Below are 24,071 nucleotides of genomic sequence, written 5' to 3' on the forward strand. Positions count from 1 at the left end.
ATCCCTACCTTATGGGACTAAGCAAAAAAACCTTGCTGAGATGCTCCCTCTGGGGTGGGGGTGGGGGGCTGAACAAGGCGGAGCAGAGCAGAAGAACCTTGCTAGGATGCTCCTTAAGTGGGACTGAGCATGGTCAGGAATAAAAAAGTTAACAACTAATCTCTGGAGCAGGAGGAGAGTGCTACATTTCTGCAAGGGCTTCCCCTTTGGCAGAGTGTTAGCAAAAGAAGAAACATCTTGGGGCAGAGAAGAAGCAGACAGCTCTGCTAGGATGTTCCCTTAAGGGAACAGAGCAGAACTCAGCTGTAGCAGCTGTCCAGGAGAAGAGCAGGATCCTATATCCTGCAGGGAGACCATCCCCCACCACACCCCAGCTTCAGGTAGCCTGGCTTCCCGATAGTCTGTCCTATTGGGCTCCAGCCTCTAGAGCTGTCCTAGTGCAACTCAACCCCTCCAGAGCCGTCCTATTGGGGCTCTAAGTGTATCCTGGCTTCCTGATAAGTCAGGGTATCTCTGCAACACTACAACCGTAACATATTCCCCAACACTTGCGATCTCCTGGAGAACAGTTAAACACATTATCAGGACTAAGAAGATCGTTCAACCAAGTAAAAATGTTTGCCACACAAGCCTGATGAACTGAGTTCAATTCCCGTAGCCCATGGTAGGAGAGAACCTAGAAGTTGTCTTCTGACCTCCATACATGTGCTGGGGCACAGGCGCTCACTCACATGCTCCGCTGCTCCCCTACCCTGTATGTATGTGCACACAAAAATATGCAATAAAATAAATAAAAACACTTAGAGTTTACTTCAAGGCGCTCCTAAAAGAGACCCTTCTAGTTCATCCCCATCTCTTCTTCTGGGCCCGCAGTGCCCTCAGCTAGACCATGACACCCAGCCAGGTGGCTGCACTTGCTTTTGTTACCCTTCTCTGCTCCCCCCACCCCCGGTCACTTCTTCCCCCAATTTCATCCATGCAGCCACCTGCCCCCTGGACCACTGGGCATCACAATGAGTTCTGATCCAGTGTCCCTTGACCTAGGTAGGCGCCATCGCCTTCTCTGCAAAAAATATACCGATACAATTACAGGCTTTTTTCTCCTGCTTCCCTGAGGACAGAACCCCAGTGCCACGGCCTGGAGAAGGTCCCTCACCTGGTCCCTACAACAAGTCCTCTTAAACCTTCTCAGATGCTAACGTGGGAAAAATTCAGGCAGCAACACTGAGAGGCAGGGGGATTGTTGTTCTACAGAGGACTGCTGAGGCCAAGAAGGCTCGGGGGGGGGGGGAACTTCCCCAAAGTCACACAGCACATGTGTGATCAAACCAGGGCACAGACATGTGAGCCCCAGAGCAGGCTCTGCAAGAAGAAGGATGCTGGAGTCAGCATGCCTGAGTTCAAATCACCCTGCAGAGCCATGACAGCAAAACAGAATGTTCTCACATAGAGGACCAGTGAAATGCTGAGAATAACTTCTGAGCGCTCAGCCCTTAAACTGGACATCTACGTCCCCCCTCAAAGGCTCAGGGAATACTGCAGAGAAAGGAACAGAAGGCATGTACGATATTAAAGAGGACAGGAAGGAGTGTCATGAAACACTGTCTTCTGGACATGACATGACTGTTGAACCTGTAAGCTCAGGGCCATAGTGGCTCCCTACACAAGGCTGAGCACACCAACATTCCAGCATGGATGGGGAGATGTTCACACAGCTTCACCCCTCCCCAAGGAGCTAGAGGCAGTTAATGGTTGCTGGGAGGGAGAAGAAGGGGGTCATATATACCTTGGTGTAGTTACTGGCAAGTTGCTATCACTCAGGTAAATAGCCCCATCCATATTCATACAGGCACATTATTAAATGTGGTGGGACACAGAGAGAGAGAGAGAGAGAGACAGAGAGAGAGAGAGAGAGAGAGAGAGAGAGAGAGAGAGAGNAGAGAGAGAGAGAGAGAGAGAGAGAGAGAGAGAGAGAGAGAGAGAGAGAGAGAGAGAGAGAGAGAGAGAGAGAATTAAAAGTAGGGAGACTTAGGAAGAGGAGATTCAGTTAGAGGAGGAAGGGATGAGGATGTAAAGAGGGATCAGGCTCCAAGTACATTCTATAGATGTATGTATGAAATTATAAAAGAAAAAATAAAAAAAATAGCAGGTCTATATACAAACCCACACAGCTATAGCCATCTGATATTTAGCAAAGATACCAAAAATACAAAGTGAAGAATAGGCAACGTCTTCAACAAATGATGCTGGAAAAACTGGATGATCACACACAGAGAAATGAAACTAGATCCCTATCTCTGGTCTTATACAAAAATCAGCTCCAAACAGATCAGACTTTAATATGAGACTTGAAACAATGAAAATGGCAGAGGGAAAAATCAGAGAACAGACTTCAAGTTTTGGCATAGGGGGGCTGGAGAGATAGATGGCTTAGTGGTTAAGAGCACTGGCTGCTCTTCTAGAAGAAATGGTTTCAGTGTCAAACTGGCTCACAACCATCTGTGACTCGGGTTCCAGGGGATCCAATACCCTCTTCTAGTCTCATGGAGCACACAAGTAGTGCACAGACACATGCAGGCAAAACACCCATACATTTAAAATAATTTGTATTAAAAACCAAGATGAGACATAGGCAAGGACTTTCTGAGTGGGATTCCGCTGTCGGGGAACGAGGCCAACAACAGGCAAAGGGGATCTCATGGAACTCAGAAGCTTCTGCACAGCACAAGAAACAGTTGAGTAGGAGGCAGCCTCAGAACAGGAGAAAACCTCTGTTAGCTGGACATCTGACAAAGGATTAATATGTAGACTACACAAAGAACTTAAAAATAAACAGAAATTAACCAACCCAACCAACAAATGAGATGACGAAGGTTAGTTCTCAGAAGATGAAGTACCAATAAACATACCCCCAAAAAACTGTTCAACATCACCAGTCACCCGAGAAATGCAAATCCAAACTCCACTGAGATTCCACCCCACCCCAGGGAGAACGGAGGTCACTAAGAAAACAACCACTCACAATAAAAGAGGGGAAGAAGGAAGTTGGGGTACTGTGCAAGCCTGGGGACATGAGTCTGGACACCTAGAACCCAGATAAAAAACTGGGAATGATCCCATATGCCACTTAACCTCAGTGCTGTGTGAAGTAGACAGGAGGATTGCTAGAGTTAGCTGGCTGCCAGCCTAGCTCTAGGTTCAGTGAGAAACCCTGTGTTGAAAGAGTAATTCAGAGGGTGACAGAGCAGGACACTAATGTCCTCCTTTGTCCTACACACACACACACACACAGAGAGAGAGAGAGAGAGAGAGAGAGAGAGAGAGACAGAGACAGAGACAGAGACAGAGAGAGACAGAGACACAGAGTGACAGAGAGATAGAGACAGACAGAGAGAACAACAATATTGTCAAGGGTATGGACAAACAGAATCCTGACACAAAGCTGGTTTGGGGGAGTGTAAACTAGTTCAAACCATGGTGGAAATCAGTTCCTCAAAAAACTAAAACTACCATACGACCCAGCTACCACTGCTGGTATTTACCCAAAGGACTCCATCAGCACGCCACAGAGATCCTTGCACACCCATGTCTACTGCATCACTTCCTAACAGCCCGAGAGACCTTCAACACAGGAGCAGATTTTAAAGGTTGTCCATATACACAGACACCGGACAGCTTTGAGCCACAAGGAACAAAGTGATGTCATTGGCAGGGAAAAGGATGCAAATGGAGACAATCACATTAAGTGAATTAAACCAGTGTCAGAATGGCAAGCATGTGTTATCTCATCTGTGGCTCATAGACTTTGTATAGTACCTAAAGTCACGGGTGTATACACGACACAAAAGCAGAAGTGAAAGTGCCCAAGGGACAAAGAAGGCTAACGAGGGGAAGAGCAAAGGAAGGGGGAAGAGCCGAGGGCGTGCTAGGCATTCAGTATTATATGTATGAAGTGTCTTTCTGGGACCTAGTACCATGAACACTGGAGACACAATGAAACTGTTTTCAAGTATGTATCCAACAGAAGACTCACCACCTCTCTAAGTGATGCCTCCTTCACAGAGCCCCAGGGAGCATCAAAGGGAAGCAGAGCAGGGGGAGCCCAGGTCAATGTGGGTTGTTTTCCTATTTACATAATTATGATTAATTCTGTCATTCTGAACCTTCACCGTGTGCTATGGCTTGAAGGTAAGAGGCCCCCACATGTGTGCACAAGCACGTGCACGCATGTGCACAACACACATTTGGTTGCTAGTTGGTGGTGCTGTTTTGGGAGGTTGTGGAATCTCAGAAGGTGGGAACCTAGCCAGAGCAAGTGTGTCATTGGAGTGTGGACCCGGAGACTTACAACCCTGCCCTCCCTCCAAGAGTTCTCAGCTTCCTGAGTACTCCAGGGTATAAGCGGTTATACCCCGGGGTATAAGTTACCTTACACGCCTGTCATTGAGCAGCAGCTCCTTGCCTTCCCCATGATGGATTGCAGCCTCTCAAACCAGGGGCCAAAGTCAGTCCATCCTCCCGTGAGTTGTTCCTGTGAGGTCTGCAGTCACGGAAAGGAGAAGTAGCCAATACCGTGGCAATAATGCCTAGAAGCATAAACATTCAGGAGCCCCAGGTATCCTGCTCATTCAGATGTGCCACTACCAGGTGGCAGTAGGGGTCTGATCTCAGCCAAGGACTCACCCCAGTCAGGCTGGCCCTGGGCAAGCTCGTCTCAGCTGTGCCCAGGCAGATGAACACACCTCCCAGAGCACACAGGCAGCCAGCCGGCCACCAGGGTGTGGCTCTCTGCCACACCTGCAGAAGGCAGCCCTCTCTGCACAGACTTTCCCCCATTTAAAGGAGCAGGTGCTTTAGGAAAGCCTTGAAGAGGTTCAAAGGCTAAACAGTCACACAGTGATCACCGGAGTCCCTGAAGCTCCCGCCCTCTCCGAAGCAGATGTGGCCTCCAGCGCACACGCGCACACACACACACGATGGTAGTGTCAAAGTTTGTGGACTGACCACAGAATCACTTTTAGAACGCCTTAACAAGGGGCTGGAGAAATGGCTCAGTGACTGAGAGCACCGGCTGTTCTTCCAGAGGTCCTGAGTTCAATTCCCAGTAACCACAAGGTGGCTCACAAACATCTGTAATGAGATCTGACTCACAGGCATACATGTAGACAGAACACTGTATACATAATAAATAAAATATTTTTACAAAAAGGCTTAACAAAATGGAGTCAGCCTTGTCTGGGACCTCATGCACACATACCTCATCAAATACATAAGACCTCACCAAAAAGAAAAAGAAAAAAAAACTATAACTAAAGACTCTCACAGCTAAGGCCATGTCTATGAGGGCATCTTTGCAGTAGGAGACAGTCCAAATACAGCCAACCTGCAGCCATGATCCTCTCCCAGCAACACCAGGGTACAAATCCCTGCCTATGGGAAGCCTCAAGAAACAACGATTTTATCTGCAAAGTAACCTGCATGTACTTCTCCCTTCTAGTACTTTCCCCAGCTGCCCCTAAGATTAATCAGAGCACCCATATCTCAGCTCCCAACCCTGTGCAGAGTCCAGGTTCCACTCAGGTTCTTAGGAGTACACCTCTGCCTCTCTGCTGTTGCTTTAGGCTGGCACTAAAGTCCTGGAGGTGAACAAGGTGCACCGTGCCCTAGAGTGTCAGCAGAGACCCAGTGGCACCCTATCACTACAAGGTCTGAACTTGACCTTAACCACAACAGGGGCCACTCAGAGGTGTCTGCCTGGAAAGAAAGATCCTTTATACTAGAGCCATGGCTCCTGGGCCAACCTGGAGGTCTGCCTGGAAGGCAGCTTCTGGGGGGTGGAAGACAGGGAGAAGGCTGCGTCTTTGGTACAGTAAGAAGCTGTCTGAGCCGAGGCACATATGTGAACAGTTTAGGTCAAAGAAGACAAGACCTACAGCCCAAGCAGAGAACCCCTGAAGTGTACGAAGCAGAGAATTCCTGAAGCGCTGTTAATGTGTCAGCATCTTCATCTGGTTTCCAAGCTCTGTGTCCCCTTGCCGGCTAACTCTCTGCAGAGTGGGGAAGCAGAGCTGTGTCCCATCGCCTTGACTCACTCAGCAGGGGCAGCAAGGCCAGGGACTACCAGTTCCCACAATGGAGAAACTGAGGCTCACTGATATGAGATGACTCTAGAACGATCCATGAGCCCAGGCCTGCCAAGCAGCAGGGCTCTTTTCCCGCTGTCCCCAATGGATAAGCCTGGAAGCAATCTTGAGCTCTATCAAGGCCAGAAAGAACTGGCACCTATTGTAAAATAATCAGTGTGACAAGGGCCTGTTGTCATGAAGACTGGTCCTACCTTAGGGTCAGAAACTCAGTCAGCACTGTGAAACCACACAGGAACTTTGGGTGGGAAAGAAATAGGCAGGTATCAAACCATGTCACCAAGCAGAAAAATATTTAGGAAACACTGCTGTAGATGAACAGGTTACAGGGTTAGGACTTTAAGAAAGGCAATCTGGCCCACTCCTTACCACAGAGATGGAAAGGAAGTCAATGGGAATGTATCTAAGCCCTAAGTATGAGCAGGGTCTAAATACAGACCGCCTACCCCCACCCTTCCCTTTTCACTCCCATCTCACTCACTCGTGGGTCATGGCTGCCTCAGCGAGCTCTTGGTGTCTGCCAACACCGACCCAGAGCCTCAAAACCCCGGGGCTTCCCTAGACAGAGCAGAACGCAGGAGAAAGAGCCAAGACCTCACTACAGACCTTGGGTCGAGGTCCAGCTCCAGTTCTTACTGTCCTGTGGCCTATATCAAGTATATTGTCTCTTAGTCCTGGCGCTATTGGGTGGGTGAAGGAATTAGCCCTAAGCAAAGCCACCCTCGCAGGACAGAATGACGCAGGGAACACTCATCCCCACACCAGCGACCCCTGCCTGGGGCCTCCAGAGCCACTACCTACGTCAGGGCCAGGACCTCTGGGCCACCAGGGTGCCCGGCTCCACCTGCCTTCGGACCCTGCTCTCTGCACCCTGCCGCCCATTTGCTTCCTGTACCCTGCCAAGTCACCCAACCGCAGGCAATTTTAAAAAGAAAAGGAAGTCAATGAACTCTACAGTCCTAACACACTAACTTTACTTCTGGTACATACAGCCTGACTTCCGGTCTGACTTTTAAAGTCAGAAGTCCCGCTCTTAAGCCCGCCTTTCTGGGCCAAGCCCCTTCCCTGCTCTCTGTTCCCACCCTTCCTGAAAAGAAAAAAAAAATCCCATGAGTGACTCATTTGGTACGTACACACAATGAATAAATAAATAGATTTTTAAAAAGTCCATCCCTTAATGTTTTGTAGCATGTCTCATTGTTTCAGCTGTAACACCTGGCTACCTTACCTTCAGCAAAGCAGCCTTTCCTGTCAGAGTCTAGTCACCTGTGCATGGGAACTCCACTGACCTGAGTCTCACCCAAAGCTAACTCACACCAAGTCACTTCCAATTACAAGAGCAGTCACGGCTGTCTCCACCTCCTCCCGGGCTGGGCTGGGACCACTGAAACCATCCCCTGACTATCCCTTCTCTCCAGGACAGATTCTGCTCCAAAGCTCACAAATAAGGAACCGCCAGGAAGCCTTGGGGGTGGAAGGCAGGGTTTAAGAAGGCCAAGTTCTGAGACAATGGGGATGTCCTATCGGGAACTCACCAAGGCCAGCTGGCCTGGGTCTGAAAAAGCCTGGGTTAAAACCAGTCTCGCTGAACATAGCGGACAATGAGGACTACTGAGACCTCAAGAACAATGGCAATGGGTTTTTGATCCTACTGTACCTATTGGTTTCATGGGAGCCTAGGCAGTTTGGATGCTCACCTTACTAGACCTGGATGGAGGTGGGTGGTCCTTGGACTTCCCACAGGGCAGGGAACCCTGATTGCTCTTTGGGCTGACGAGGGAGGGGGACTTGATTGGGGGAGGGGGAGGGAAAGGGGAGGCAGTGGTGGGGAAGAGACAAAAATCTTTAATAAATAAATAAAAAAGAAAAAAAAAGAAGGCCAAGTTCACCTTGGTGGCACAGCCTGTGCTCAGGAAACAATAGAACCAGCAGGTGTGTTCAGAGAGGAAAACACAACTCAAAGAGGTGATTCTCAACCCTTTTACCCTTTGTCATGAAATAGAATCTTACGCTGCTCTTCCCTGGGGTGATCTGGTCTCCCCGCCACCTTCCTCAGACCCACCTGAAAGCACAAGGGTGTTCAGAGAGAAGCCGGGCTCTCTTAGTCCAGGCCCCAGACTCATGAGCCCTCCCCGGTTCAATGACTGTTACATCCAGGTGCCTTACTTCCTCTGGGCGTGGTGGTTGAGAACCTGATGGAGGAAGCTATGATACCTACTCCAGGGAGCACTCAGTAAATGTAGAAGCCGGTGGGTGCAAGGCAGAAGGAGGACTGAACTCCAGAAGGGGACCTGGCCCCAGCTTCACCATGGCCTGCCTCTTCCACATTCCTGACAGCCCAACAGGTACTACAGACTAGACAGAGCAGCATGTGTGCACATGCACACACACACACACAACACACACACCAAGAAACCTGGTCTCTCAATCCCCATACCCAACCACCTCATCTGTAAAAGGAGATCTGTCTATTGTGCCGGACAGCATGTGAGGAGGTAGCTCAAGACGGCTCCAAGCCAGGCTATACGTATCTCAGGACACCCTGCTTCCAGACTCAGGAGCAGCAGCTAGGACGAGACTGTACCAGGCAGGGTGCAAGCACTCCTCAGGGTTGGACAGCTAAGGCCCAAAGAGACAAAGCACCTTCTCTAGACATAAAGCTTTAAGGAAGTCAGGAAGGAAAGCCCAGCCAATTCCCAGCTGCGGAGAGAGCTGCCTCTGTTTTATTTCCCGCCCTTAGAGCAGCATGGTACTGCTCATACTCACGGAAGATGCCAAGAACACACTTAGAGATGAGCAACCAGGTTCCTTCCTGCACATGCAGCCACAGCCTCCAAGAACAAAGCACACTGACAAAACCAACTACCACCAAGGCATCCCATAAAACAATAATTTCAAAACGTTCTGGCTGATACTGTGCTTCCAATAGCATCAGACATTTCAATTTCCCGCTACAAACACAATTTCTGGGAGAAAAAAAAAAAACCTGCTACTCTGAATACGTTAACATATGCAGAAACCAGACCCGATTGTCACTAGAGCGAGAGGTGTTTATCGGCACTCAGGAGAGCACAGCCACAGCCATGCTTTCCTCCCAACACTCTGCACACACGGACTCCTCTTTGTCCTTGAGCTTCTTTGTATGATCTTACCAGGTGCTGAAAAGGGCAGGCGCTTTCAGGGGGGGGGGGGAAACAGTGATATATATTCTGCAAGAATAACTAAGCATTATGGCAGAATCTATACCCTCTTCTCTCTAGACAGAATCCAATACAAATGAAGGAATATGTACCAAGCAATAACAGAGTCCACTTCTGCAGCTTTTGCTGAGTGCCTGAACTGTTCCAAAGCTTTTAAGCAATTACTGCTCTGAAACCGGTGACCCAGCTCTGACCACACCAAAATGAGCGTCTGGCCTGGGGAGATGACTCAACAGATACAGCACTTACTGATTAGCATGAGGCCTGGAATTCAGATCTCCAGAACCACATCAAAGGGGTCGGTATGAGGGTCCTCCTGTAATCCCTGCACAAGACAGGCAGAGAGAGGGATTCCCCGGAGCAAACTGGCTACCAAGCCTAGTAGAAATAGAAGATCCATATTCAGTGGGAGAGCCTGCCTCAATGTGTAAGGTGAAGAAGGATGTCAACCTTGGAGGGTGAGGACATATACACATGCGCACACATATGCACATGCACACATGTGAACATGCATACAAACACATCCATAATAAAAATTAAAGTGATAAAAGGAATTATCTCCTGCTAGTATTCTAGCAGAAAGGGTGAATTCCTTAGACAATATGATACAATTAGTAAAGGGTACAGCCAGCAGCCAGAGAGTATGGTTCTATTGCCTTCTTCTCACCTATTCTGGGGTGTGGCTTCTAGGACCTTTTATTATGCTAGGACCCGAGGCTAGAACTACAAGGTTGTCCATCAGAGAAAGGGCCAAGCTAACTGTATCATAAGACAAACAGCCCAAAGAGGCCCAATCATCCCCCATGTTTGTGGGAGAGCAGCTGCCCCTTCTGAGATCATATAAAACCTTGGGGGTAAATGACACATTATTTTAGTGCTCCAAATTTCTTGGAGAAAGACCTCTTATTTCCCTTATTTTGTAGGGAAGAATTCAGAGAGGTTTTAAGAATTTGCTATACTCCCCACCAGAATGCAAAGCCTGCAGTTCTAACTACCCCTCACTAGCTCCGGGCAGACTGCCTGCAGCATCCAGGAATCCCTTCTTAAAGTGCACAGGACCCTTATGAGGTCTCCCCAAACACCCAATGAAACAGTCTACCTGAGCTAATGGGAGCTCACCAACTCCAGCCAGACAGGGAAGGAACGAGCATAGGACTAAACTGGATCCTCTGAATGTGGGTGACAGTTGTATGGTTGGGACAGTTGTATGGTTGGGACAGACTAGCAGTGGCACCAGGATTTCATCCCTACTGCTTGTACTGGCTCTTTGGAAACCCATTCTCTTTGGATGGATACCGTGCTCAGCCTATATATAGTAGAGAGGGCCTTGGACCTTCCCCAAAGCAATGTGCCTTACCCTCTCTGAGGAGTGGAGGGGGACTAGGGTGGACAGGAAGGTGGAGGAGATGGGAGGAGGGGAGGGAATGGGAACTGGGATTGGTATGTAAAATAAAAAAAGATAGCTTGTTTTCTTTTTTTAAAAAATATAAATAAATAAATAAATAAATAAATAAATAGGTCTCCCCAAAGCCTTAGCCCCCTGTTGTTTCTGTCCCAATTCTACTGAAATGAGTCAAGAGACCAAGGGTAACCACACCACTGAGAACGGGTAGGGACCGTTGGTGACGTCCAAACAAAGAATAACTTCTTTCTGTGGTTTCCACATCCTTCCCATGCTCAGTGTGGCTTGACGTGCATAGGGCACTCCCATCAGAGCGCACCTGCTGTGTGCAAAGGAACCCAGAGGGAGGGGGACGCAGAGTTCACGGCGGTCATAGCTGATCTCAAGAAGCTCCAGGAAGTATGGTGGAGGGTGATGAGATGGTGAGGTAACTTGGAGCTCAGAGAATGGGGTGCTCAGACCACTGCAGGGTTACTCACCCGGTGAAGTCAGCTTCATTTCAGCTCAGCACAGAGTGACAAAGATCAAGGACAACACTCTGGCCTGAGGCCCTGCAGACCCTCGAGCATCCTGATGCAGCCTTCCCTTCCCCAGGCACACACAGGTACACTCAAGGGGCTCCCAGGTGAGTAAGGAAGATGCAATAGCTATCCCAGGTGGTACCTAGCATGGGAAATCATGTCATGGAGGGACATTTGAAGTGGGCTTGGCTGTGGTAAAATGAGAACTTACAGAGTGAGGAACAGGGTCCTAAGGGAGGCAAGAGGCACCTTGAAAGGCAGAGCAGCAGGGTCCCCAAGTTTCCCTCACAGACCCAGCAGCATCCCTGTGTCTGCTGCACCCTGGGCCTGCTGCTGACCACTGGAGTCTCACACTGAGTGAGTGAGTGAATGAATCCATCAATCAATCGAGCACAGCCCCTCCCTGTACTAAACTACTCTGGGGAAGACCGAATGGGAAAGAAAGAGCTGCATGGTGAGACCAGCTTGGGGGGACAGAGAGAGGGGACAGAGAGAGGTGCAGGAGATGGGAGAAGTACCTGAGGAGAGGGACCTAGGCCATGTCAGAGGTACCAGGAAGGGTGTGGCAGGGGAAGGGCTCAGCAGTAGACAAGACAAAGGCGGAGCCTGCTGAGGTTAGAGGCTGCAGACAGCTCTGTGATGGAGGACAGCTGGGATTTCCAAGGTTCATGTGCCCCACCCCAACAGGGTAATGTGGTATGAGCAGGCGGGGCCTTTGGGATCCCTCACTTTAGGAAAGTGACATCAGGACAAAAGAGAGCTTGCTTCTGCCACCATGGGGGGCACAAGAGGACAGTGACCCCTGCAACCCACAAAGAGGACCTCTCCAGAGCCGAACTGCCCTCAGACTACACAGCCTGTGACAATGTCAGAAGCAATCTCTGCTAGACGTCCCGAGTCTCTGGGTTTGTTGGAGTGGCCCAAACTGAAAATGACTGATGTCTACCAATACACCGCCCTGACTCAGTTCCCTTAGTCCACTTCCCAAATGTCTCCTACAGATCCAGAGCTACTCCAAGGGAGCAGTGGAGAGGGAGCCTCAAACACTCCGAGAGACACAGGATCCTTAGGGAATACTTAGAGGAAATGTAAATGTGGGCTCCAACACAGCTCCTGGCCCTTTGGCCAACAGTGGTCCTGGAGGCTCCCAGCCTTGATGCTTGAAGGTTGGGACACATTCATGACAACACACAGACACAAGGGCCAGGTGGAGGAGAGCAGCCAGTGTCTGAAACGGAGCAAGGCCTCCGGCACGCAGGGTGCAGAGCCCGTTTTTCAAATCCAGATTCATGAAGTCTCAGGCATGTCTTAAAGATGCTGGAGGCTGTAATACCACTTTTGGGTATATATCCAAAGGATGCTCAATTGTGCCACAAGGACATGTGCTCAACTATGTTCATAGCAGCTTGGTTTGTCCTAGCCAGAACCTGGAAACAACCTAAAGGCTGCTAGACTGAATAGTGAATAAAGAAGATGTAGTACATTTACACAATGGAGTACTACACAGCAGAAAAAAATAATGACAGCTTGAATTTTGCAGGAAAATAGATGGAGCTAGAAAACATTATTTTGAGTGAGGTAACCCAGACCCAGAAAGACAATTATCACATGTACTCACTCATAGGTGTTTTTTTTTTAACATAAAGCAAAGAAAACCAGCCTACAAACCACAATCCCAGAGAACCTAGACAACAATGAGGACACTAAGAGAAACTTTCATAGATCTAATCTATTTGGAAAATAGAAAAAGACAAGATCTCCTGAGTGAATTGGGAACATGGGGACCTTGGTGGAGGGGTTGAAGAGGGAGGGGAGAGGCAGGGAGAGGAGCAGAGAAAAATGTAGAACTCAATAAAAATCAATTTTGAAAAAGATGGTGGGGGCTGGGAGGTGCGATGCAGTTCTGGGTGCAGTCATTTGCAGTCTGTCACACGAGGACTCATCACCATCCTGGTCTTCGGTACAGCCACCCCATTCTCTCTGGGGAGGAGGCCTGCACCTGCGCAGCTTATGGATGCTGCTGGTTGCAGGAACATTGTGCACATGGTCACCACACAGAACATTTCCATGGCGACGGCCAAGCATGATGTCAATCACCACACTACAGGCTGCTCGGACAACAGTGGTCTCCTGAACTTATTTTCCAAAAGCTAAATTCAGCAAAGGAAAACAGTCTTTAAAAAGAGGAAACCAGTGTGGAGAGAGATGAGCTGAGCTTGCAAGCAGCAAGTCCTATGAGCTGAAAGCTGACAGCTGGACTTGATGGGATACCATCACTCCTCTGTTTGGATGGCTTAGCTGGGGTTTTTTTAATGGGGTGGGGGCTGGAGAGAAGGCACAGTGAGTAACAACCCTTTCCGCATAAGCATGAAGTCTTGAATTAAAATCTCCAAAACCCACGTAAAAATCTAGGTGTGGCCACCTGTACCTGTAACCTCAGTGCTGTGATGGAGACTGAGACAGGAGGATTGCAGGTTCAGTGACAAACCCTGTCTCAAAGGAACAAGGTGGGGCATGATAGGGAAAGACAGCCCATGTCCTCCACTGGCTCCACCCAGGCACGGACTTACATACTACACACACACATGTTCATACACCACACGTGGTAAACGGAGGCTTTTTCTGTCCCACCTGGTCCCAAGGCACTCTAATCATTTAGAGGCTTAATATTAATTGCAAACTGTTTGGCCTATTAGCTCAAGCTTATTAGTATAACTCAGCTTATTAGCTAGCTCTTAACTAAATTAACCCATTTTTGTTAGTCTATAGTTTACCACGAGGCTCATGGCTTGTTACTGCGCATCTTGCTTCCCCGGAGGCTGATGGCGTCTCTCTGATTCTGACCTTATTCTTCCTGTATTTCTGCTTGGATTTCCCACCTGGCTCTATTCTGCCTATTGGTCAAATTGGCTTTTTTTTTAAATTAACCAATGGTAATAAAACATATTCACATCATACAGAAGGGTTATCTCACAGCAACATATAAACACAGATTTTTTTTTAAAAAAAAAAAAGGTGATTTAAAAAAATCATGTTTAAACACTTTATTCTGAGGATAAGGAAATGGGCCAGTGAGGGGTACGAGCATCACACTACTCAGAGACTATTTACTGTCCCTACTTAATGGATGGAAACCAGCCAGGTACCCTTGAAAAACAGACCTCAAAACATCACCAAGAGGCTGTGGGCAAATCAAATCCAGGTCCCCTGGGGCCTCCTCCCTAGACTCTGGCCCACAGTTGCTTTCACCCCTTAGCCTCTCCTCCTTTCCTAGGGGTGCGGTCACACCCATCCCGTGAGAGCACAGTGCATGAACCAGGACTTCTCCCTTCTGCAAGAAGGTACTAGAAGTCAGGTACAGTCCCTTGAGCACCAGTTCGAAGGCAGTACACATATAACCAGGAAGGACCCTGCACTGTGCATACAGTTAAAGTCACCAGGCTACCTTCAGAGTCAGCAGGGGAGGACAGCAATTCCCATGTGCAGAGGAGCAGCCAAGCCATCAACTGCCTTAGGAAAGACACCCCTGCTGTCCTGGTCTGCAGCTGGAGGGGCTGTCAGAAGCTCCCAGAGACATCAAGAGACCGGCTGCTGGGCCAAATGCAGGTGACCAGAGGATGTGAAATCATGAGATACTTCCTGGAGCTACTGTTGCCACTGCCAACTGGGACCCACATCCCAGAAACCCTCCTCTATCTGTTTACTGCACAGCCTCTTTAGAGGGCTCCTTCCAGTCCATGCCCCATACCCCTACCCAGGCCAGGATCAATGCTTCTAGTAAAGCTTCGCTGATGATATGTCTAGACTACAAATAAACATTGCATTACCTCAGTGCAGGAGGCCACTTTCCAGTCCTGTGCAGTTAAGAGGGAGCAGAAGCAGAAGGAGGTGCAGCCCTGCCCACAGAGCACTCCCATCAGTGATAGAGAGATAGACAGAGCCAAGTACCCACCAGGGTCAGGTAGAGCTTGGTGAGGGGGCCACAAAAGGGATGAAGTGGACTGGTGAGGATCCCAAGTCCCAAGGAAGGCTGGAGTGTGGTGGGAGGCGGATGATATCAGCATTGGGGGCAGCAGGAGGTGATGTATCAGCAATGGGGGCAGGAAAAAAATGTCCTGGGGTTGGTCATGAACAAGACCAGCAGGTAGGGCTAGAAAAGAGAGGGTAACAGTTATGAAGGGGCAGAGGAAAGGCTTGGAAACTTGCCATAGCAAGCCAGAATGTAACAGAATGTAACAGTCAGGGAGGAGGGGGTAGGAAGAATTGGGGGGTTGCAAAACAGAAGGAAAAGCGGGACCTTGGATGGCACCTGAGGAAGAACTCTGTGTCCTCTGCCGACATATGCAAGGGCCTGTTACAGCACTGTTTGGCTTTCCCTGGTCCTTGTCAACTTCTGTCCAGTGTCCAGTCCATTAGCAAGAGTGTTGCTCTCAGCCCTCATCAGAGAACCTTCTTTCAGCAAGAACAGCTAACGAAGGACTCACAAGCAGCTAGAGACTAAGCTAAGACCTTGAGTGCTCAGCCCTAAAGGGGTAGCTGCAGCACCCCCAACCCGGCCTCAGGGGACTTCGGCACCAAAAGGTGCTGGAGAGTAGGGGGTGGGGCAACAGGAGAAAGTACCCTCAAACTCACAGCAGCTCTGATTGCCTGCACGAGAGCAAGCCAGTCAATATCAGTATGAATGGTGAGCCGCGCTTGTGGCCCCGCCCTCAGACTGAGGAGCTATTGGTAGCCAATGGCAGTTAGGAGAGGAATAGTCATTGTTCAGGGGTGTGGTCCCTGGTAGGTTGTCCATGCTGTAGTAGACAGCCCCACACCCATTTGCATGATGGATGCAGGCAGCAGGGGCTACAAGAAAAAGAAGAGGGGATGAAGTGGGGAGCGGCTGTTGGGTACAGGGGACGTGTAGGAGGAGCTGGTGTGTTTCAGGGTCTGAGTCTCATCCCCAGCACCATGAAGTGTGCCAGAAAGCGAAGCATGTGCATATCATTCCTGAACACTTCCCTTCCCTTCCGGGTTTTACTCGTGGGGTTCGGGGCTGTGTTGTTAAGTATGGGCATGATTATACCTCCTCCCTAGTCCTGTAGCACTGACCCTTTTTTATCCTTATAAAATATTGTTCTTCATCTCTAATAATTGTTTTATTTTAAAGTCTATTTTGTTGGATGTCTGTGCAGCTACACTAGGTTTTCAGGGTTCCTATTCCCATCTTTCCATGTCTGTTTATAGCTCTGGATCTGATGGGGAAGCTTGGTTAACCAACTGTCTTTAAGAGGTGGGACCAAGTTATGGTGTGGCTTACTGGAGCCCAGAGAAAAAACAGGTGCATGCCCCAGGTGCGCTCGCTCGCTCGCTCGCTCTCTCTCTCTCTCTCTCTCTCTCTCTCTGTGTGTGTGTGTGTGTGTGTGTGTGTGTGTGTGTGTGTGTGTGTGTTCCCTTACCGCGCACAGCTGAGCTTGGACCTCTCGTTTCTGTTTTGTGAGTTTTTCCCCTTATAATAAATAAAAATATAATTGTTTATCTTTAAGCTAGCCTGGTTATTTCCCAAATCGGGTTAACTTCTTCATGGATCTAAAGTGTGTCTCACCAGGGCAATGTTGTGGGGTTTATGTCCCCAGAATTCACCTAGAGGTGGGAAGGGGAATTAACAGGTGACATTCTGCCCTCACAGATGGGTTCAGATCCAAGGCCAGGCAGCCTCCCCTGAAACATGAGGCCTCATCAGGGAGCCTGCTAACTATGAGGAAGCAGACCCTCACCGGACACTGAATATTTGGGTATCCTGAGTTGGACATCCAACCTCCAGTATGTATGAAAGAAATCTCTTATTTATAAGCTCCCAGCCTAAAGTATTTTGTTACAGTAGACCAAGTTGACTAAGGTAGCATATAATTGGATCAGATGCTTTATCCACTCTGATGTTCAACATCCATCTTCTGATTGCATTGATTAACACACTCCTGTTTAATGGTGTTATTGGTGTGACTGGGTTTGCCTCTGCCATTTTGTTTTTTTCTCCATTATTATTGTTTAATAATTTCAAATATGTATAGAATTTTTATCAAATTTATGCCCACTTACTCCGCTAAAACTCCCCACCACCACCACCAACCATGTTTCCCTCGCAAGTTGATGGGCTCTGTTTTAATTAAAGCCACCGAATCTATTCAGTGCTGTCTGTATGTGCATGGGTTTAAGGCTATCATCTGGGTCATGGGCACACTCTCGCGTCCTATGTCCCTCAGGGAAGCTGACTTGACTATCCCTCGCCCACTGCTTTCCGTCTTGTGTCACTTTTGAGCCTCTGTTCCCCCTTTATTGCTTTCGTTGGCATTAAATGAAGCCGGTATACCCTCGACATAGAATTCAGGAGCAGGGATTTCAAAGAGCTATTTCTGTTTAATGTAGATAGGCAATTTTAAGCTTCTTAAGTGGCTCATTTTCAAATCCATCATGTTTCCCTCTATCTGGTGCCATTAAATGGGAGCACATCGACCCTTCATCGAACAGCCATAGGACACCAGGTGCATCTTAAAATGCCTGCTGCCAGCCTCCGTGGCTGGGGCATCTGAGGTACTCAAGGTGATGTCCTCACCAGAAGGCAGGGCGAGGTCATTTTGTTTTCAGTATCTCCTTCATGAAGTATGATGGCAGCCCAAGGCTTCAGACTGAGGTGAAGCGGTTGCGACTGGAATTTTCAAAAGTTACACCCTGCTCTGGAGGACATCGGCACGGGAGCCAAAGGAAGCTCCAGGGAGCAGAGGTTCTTCACGTGCCTTCTGAAGTAAACAGGTTGGACAGCACCCCACGCTCTCAGCCTGCCTCAAATGCCCAGGTGACACCACCATTCGACCTCAGAGTTTACCTGCAAAGTCCTCCTCACCATTTGCCAGCAAAAAACTGAAAGACAGCTGCAACCCAGCAGCTTGGGGCACATGAAATCTCAAACTGACAACATATACCGTGAGATGGGCAATTCTGCACCCTTCCCTGTCTTCTGGAGGACCCCCATTTCTGATCTCCTACAAGCATCTTGTGCTCAATTTTAGCAGAACTTACAGAAACATGCAGGGGTCCCAGGAACCGGGCTCGTGCTGAGCCACCGTGATGCTTCCAAGCATGATGTATTTCATTGAAACTCCCATGGTAACCAAGGTAGTAAAGAGGCCAGACAAAGTGGGGCTCACTGCCCTTTCGCTTTGTTAGTTGGAAGAAAGAAGCTGCCGCCATCCTGGGCCTGACAGGCTCAAAACCTCACTGGAGAAATCCAATCAAAGACTGGTTAATGCTTGATCACCCGATCACCTGACTCCCTGGCCCAGCAGGCATCCCTGCCAACAACACAGAGGCTTGCCTTCTAAGGGGTGTCCTAAAGCGCACTGGAGCGAAAGGAAATGCAATGTGGACTTCCAAGAATATAAAGTTGGAAGAACACTTTTTTCAAACACTTCCTGCCCCTGCCCCATTAAAAGAGCAGAGGGAGGAGTTTTACCCACATGCCCTAGCTGTTATTCTCAGACTGTCTGACAGCATGGGGTGCACCACTGTGGTGTCTAGGACTCAGACAGCTATCACTGGAGATGGCTGCTCAGGGCACACAGTGACCTTACCAAGGGCAGATGGGTCCAAGGAAATCAAACCCATGCACTTCAGTTCACGTATGAGCCCAATCCATACTAACATCATGGCAAATTGAGGCCAAGAAGCCAGAAACCAAGTCTGCAGACCTACTGTGTGCTCTGCTTGCATCAGACTCTGGGATCCCCCTGTGATAGGACAGCATTTTCCTCCTTGGAGCATCCTTACAGGGAGGTACGAAAGTCACTGGCAGCTTCAACACAGTTTGTCTGGGGGCAGTGACAGAGGATGCCTGCAGTGGCAGGGATCCTGGAGATGTACTTGACCCTTCCAGGGGAAGGGGCATGATGCTGTCAGGGCAAGTTTGTCTTTTCATGGCACCCCGTAGACTTTTGTGGGTTCTTGCTTCCGAGCTGAACTGCAGATGGAGGTGTGCTCACTGGATGGGAAAGGCAAACAAAGAGAGCCTGCAGGTAGAGAGATCCGCAGGTAGATAGGGCAGCTGACCAAAGCAAGTCTATTCCCTGCCCTGAGGATGCTCCAGGGACAGCCCCGAATCTTCATTCATTCACTCTGTCTACAATAACCCAGAACCATTCCCTCATGGAAGGAGAGGGCTGATAGGACTCAGGACGTTAAGGCTAGCAAGAAGGCTCAGTAGCTAACAGTACTTGTGGCTCTTGCAGAAGATCCAAGTGTGTTTCCCAGAACCCACACATGCTTGTGGCTTACAGTCAACTGTAACTCCAGTTCTCGGGAACCTGATGTCCTCTTCTGACCTCCCCGAGCACCAGGCATGCATAGTACACATATATACATGCAGGAAAAACACACTCATACAAACACAATAAAATATTTTTTAATTCCTCAAGAAGTAAATAAAACTTACAAGTCTCAAGAAGCATCTGAAACTCACAAGACATGCACACACACATGCACACACATGCGCACACACATGCACACACATGCACGCATACACACGCACACACGCATGCACACACACACACATGATCACACGCACGCACGCATGCAATGTGAACCCTGGACCCTCAGTTCCACAGATCATTTGTTTATGTGTGAGTCCAACCTGCTTCCGTCTTGATCCCTGCCAGACATTTTCAGGCAGTGTGCAAAGTTTACTCAGTGTGCCCCTCCTGGTCCCTTTCCATGCAGACTGTGCACTCTGTGGTACCTTTGGACACCAGAGCTCCCAGATCCCAAGAAGAGGCTTGGTGGTTCCCTTGTGGTTTCACTCAACACACAGTCCCCTAGCTGGCCTAGCAGAAAGTGGCAGATTAGGAACCCCTCTTCTGGCCACACCCACACCACTGGAGAGGTACGAGGAGAAAGTTTAAGTTCCAAGGGTAATATACTGCAGGCTAAGAGAAGCAAGTGCCATTAGCAGAAGCTGTCCCAACACTCTCCAGACACATCAGAGTGACTACCTTGGCTTCAGGTTAGTTATTGATTAGCAACTGTGAGCCCCCCACACCCACCCCTGAGCACGAAGCCAAGAGGCACTAAGCAGAAAGCCTTGCAGATGGGACCATCAGCACTTCCTGCTTGCAGCCTTCAGAAAGTCCATCTGGGCTGGTGTCTTACTGGGCTTGGGTTTTTACTGTGTGCTCCAGGTCTCTCTCCTCCCCCACAAACTCAGCTCCAGGGTCTCTAGATCTGGGGGCCCAGACCCTAGCAAGACACAGAAGGCCTGCTATGGACAAAGGTTCTCTGTCCCTGTTCATCACCAGGCTGAGCTTCTTGTTCACAGAGGAGGAAACCAACAAGCCACAAACTTCCCTCGCCCAAGGTCACACAGGTCACAGAAAGCAGAGCGGAGGTGGGAAGCCCAGAGGTGTGAACACCTTGCCCCAACAGCACCTAGCCTCAGGGAGCTGCAGCCTACAGCCAGCACTACAGACAGTGCCCCAAAGGGACGCTACCGCTTCAGCTGTGCAGTGTTAGAGCAAGCCCCAGGCCTTGTGCCCACAGGGAGGAAGGCAGTCTTTGGCCCCTGAACCTCCCCTGCCAGTCTGTCACTTTAAATATTCCAGTGGGGGCATCGTACAACTTGAAAAAGCAACAGGTGATGTTAACGAGTGCTTTTCATCCAGTTCAAACCATCCAAAGCAGGCCCATCTCCCCATGTTTGCCCCTGGGTTTGTTCGTATTAGAAAGTCTGTCTTCATGCCTGCTAAAACCTTGTCTCGGTGCTCAGGAGCCACGCCATGGAGTGGCTGCAATAACACAGCAGCTCAGCTCAGGAGGTCCCCTGCCATCCCCAGCACAAGCACTTGAGCTCCTATGTCTGAGGGGACTCAGTCTGATGACCATGACTTCTACACCTCTAGCAGGGACACCAGCAACCTTATGCTGGGCTGTCATGCATTAGTCACAGCAGCCACAGAAGAAGCAGAGACATCCTTTAGATTTCACAGAGGAAGTAGTACCCCCCAAAATTAAGTCATTTGCCCCTGAGCCCAGTACTAGCAAGGTAGCATGGGGAAATTAAATCACTCCACCTCCATGCAACAGCAACATGTGTCTAGTGCACATGGATACCACCCGGATGCCTGGCTCTGAGAATCAAGAAAACTTGGGAATTGAGTTTCTGCCGGCATGATGTTTTATTCCAGTGTGGGTGGGGCAGGGGCTATGGAATGAAGAAAAAGAAGGAAACCAAAGTCATTTCAGACCATGCTGACTCTCAGAAGGGATGGTACCAAAGGCGAAGGGAAAATGGAGTCTCTACCTACCACAGCAATTTAAGATGGGAAAGATGCCAAGCAACCAGCTGGGGCCAAGGCAGAGGACAGCCTTCCCAAGAGCAAACAGCAACCAGAAATGCTTCTCTCAGCAAGAGACCGTCGTGTTCCAGAAACTGACAGAGAGGTGGCTAGGGTTTCCTGCGCCATGCTAACTGCCACCCTCGGCCATTCCCCCAGCTCCCACCTCCTCTCTCCAGTTTCAACAGTTTCAAGGTATTGCCATGCTCTAGCTGGGGAGATGAGGAACCAATTAAGCATTCTTCTAGCTGGATGCTCGCGGCACAGTGCTGGGCACGGACGACCCATCACCACTATTTGACGTGTGCTTGAACTGCTGATATAATGCAGAAGAACGTTGTCACACTGTATGCAATCTTGACCACCGCTCACAACAACAAGCGTGGAAAGGACAAAAATGCCCATCAATGAGGAGTGGACACTCACATTGAAATAGTGTCCAGCCCCCCCAAAAAAAGAACAAAGCACAAACACCTGCCACACGTGGGCAAACAAGTTCAACAAAAGAAGGGGGTCACAGAAAGGAGGGTGTGGCATGGTCCTATTTATATGAATCTTCTGAAACACAGAGGCTAAAGACAATGCAGAGGTTAGAGGCCAGGAGGAGTGGGCAGTGGGGCGTAACAGTGAACAGGCATGGAGGTTTCCAAGAGAGGGGTGAAAACGGTCTTAACTAGGCAAGGATGGCTGCACGCTGGGTGTACTAAATAACGCATGCACTAAATAATGCATGTACTGCGTGTACTACACTCTGCATGCACTAAACACTGTCAAATTACACTTTGCAGGGAAGTCGGGGAGAAGAGGAAAAAATGGGGATTGCCACAATGGAAGATGCAGATTGTGACTTCCTTAAACAGTGTCCTGTGTTGGACTGCACAGGTACAGTGCCAGCGTCCAGAACAGGATCAAAAGGGACACAGGAGAGAAGGAGCCACGTCATCTGTCACCACTCACCTGACTTTTATGCCTCGGCCCTCCTGGGAAGCAGGACACCCCTCCTATAGCACACCCCATTCCTTCCATCCCCAGGGAAAGTACCAAGGGCTCCAAACCCAAAGCACTGCAAGGGAGAAGTGAGAGGCCAGAGAGCCGAGCCAGCACATCCCTCTGACCTGGAATACACAAGCACATTACCGCCAGAAAGCCCAGGCCCCACTGGTGCACACAGAACTTCTTTCATTCCTCAAAGTGGTCCTTCAGCCAAGCTAGGGCCAGTGCCCAGTCCCAGGTTGCCATGGTTAGTTTGGAGTCATCAGGGCACTAGAGGGTCCTGAGGACATAGCCAGGCCCTGGAGAGGGGAAGAGGACACCTCAGGCCACACTAAACAGCACAGAATGGCCCAACGGCTGCCTGGATGTGCTGTCCCAGGCACAACCTTACTGCTTCTGTCCAGTGCACAGTGCCAGACAAGGCCTTCCCTGTCTTGTCCCATCCTTGTGTTCAAAGGATTCGCAAGCATGGAAACCCAGTATTCTAGTTTGCTTTCTGTCGCCGTGACCAAAAAGCACTGACCAAAAACAGCTTGAAGCTGGGGAGGACAGGGTTTCTTTCATCTTACAGCTTACAGTCTTTCATCCAGGGAAGCCAGGGCAGGAACTCAAGGCAGGAACAGAAGTAAAGGCCATGGAGGGATGCTACTTACTTACTGCCTTGCCCCCCCACGGCTTGCTTAGTCTGCTTCTATACAACCCAGGACCACCTACCCAGGGTGGCATCACCCCGGTGGGCCGGTCCTTCTCACATCACAGCAGTCAAGACAGTGCTCCAAAGACAGGCCCACAGGCCAACCTGATGGAGGCAATCCCTCAACTGACATTTCCTCTTCTCAAGAGTACCTAGTGGTCCTCTGGCCTCCACTTGCAGCTGTGGCAGGGGTCTTCACCTCAATAAGTAAATAAATGTCATTAAATTTTTTTTAAATTTTTATTTCCTGTGCAAGGATGTCAGCTCCCCTGGAGCTAGAGTTACAGACAGTTGTGAGCTGTCATGTGGGTGCTGGAAATTGAGCCTGGGTCCTCTAGAAGAGTAACCAGTGCACTTAACCACTGAGCCATATCTCCAGTCCCTAAAAAAAAAAAATTAACTATGGCATCTCACCCCTAGTCTACTCTGAGTCACAGAGGCATCGCTTTAATCCATACTCTTTCATCTGCTGGCTAGTCTCATCTCATCTCATGCTACTCACAATATAAAACACAGTCCAATCTTAAAAGTTCCGTTCTTTAAAAAAAAAATTTCAGTGACTTTAAAGCTCATGGTCTCTTTAAAAACCCAACACCAAGGCTGGTGAGATGGCTCAGTATTAAGAGCTTTGAAACTCTTGCACCCACATGATGGCTCACAACCATGCATAGGCATATACACAGTGTACATGCATGTATACACACATACATACATACAGGCAAAATATTCACACACACAAAACAAAATAAATCCAAAA

The 24,071-nt window shown here is 49.2% G+C and overlaps 1 protein-coding gene across 9 annotated transcripts in view; it reads right to left on the reverse strand.

Annotated features, from left to right (window-relative positions):
* The window catches only part of Jakmip1 (janus kinase and microtubule interacting protein 1), a 119,778-nt gene that overhangs the window by 88,956 nt on the left and 6,751 nt on the right, over nucleotides 1-24,071 (reverse strand). Inside the window, exon 1 of one of the 9 annotated variants that reach the window (XM_050141080.1) lies at nucleotides 4,429-4,673. The exons of the other annotated variants lie outside the window; for them this stretch is intronic. The gene's annotated coding sequence lies outside the window, so the exon portion shown is untranslated. Of the gene's footprint in view, nucleotides 1-4,428; nucleotides 4,674-24,071 lie in introns of those variants that run through there. 9 annotated transcript variants of the gene reach the window in all.

Source organism: Alexandromys fortis, unplaced genomic scaffold (assembly GCF_014885135.2).
Source record: "Alexandromys fortis isolate MF-2015 unplaced genomic scaffold, M_Fortis_MF-2015_v1.1 scaffold_7, whole genome shotgun sequence".
In the NCBI taxonomy this organism is placed as follows: Eukaryota; Metazoa; Chordata; class Mammalia; order Rodentia; family Cricetidae; genus Alexandromys; species Alexandromys fortis.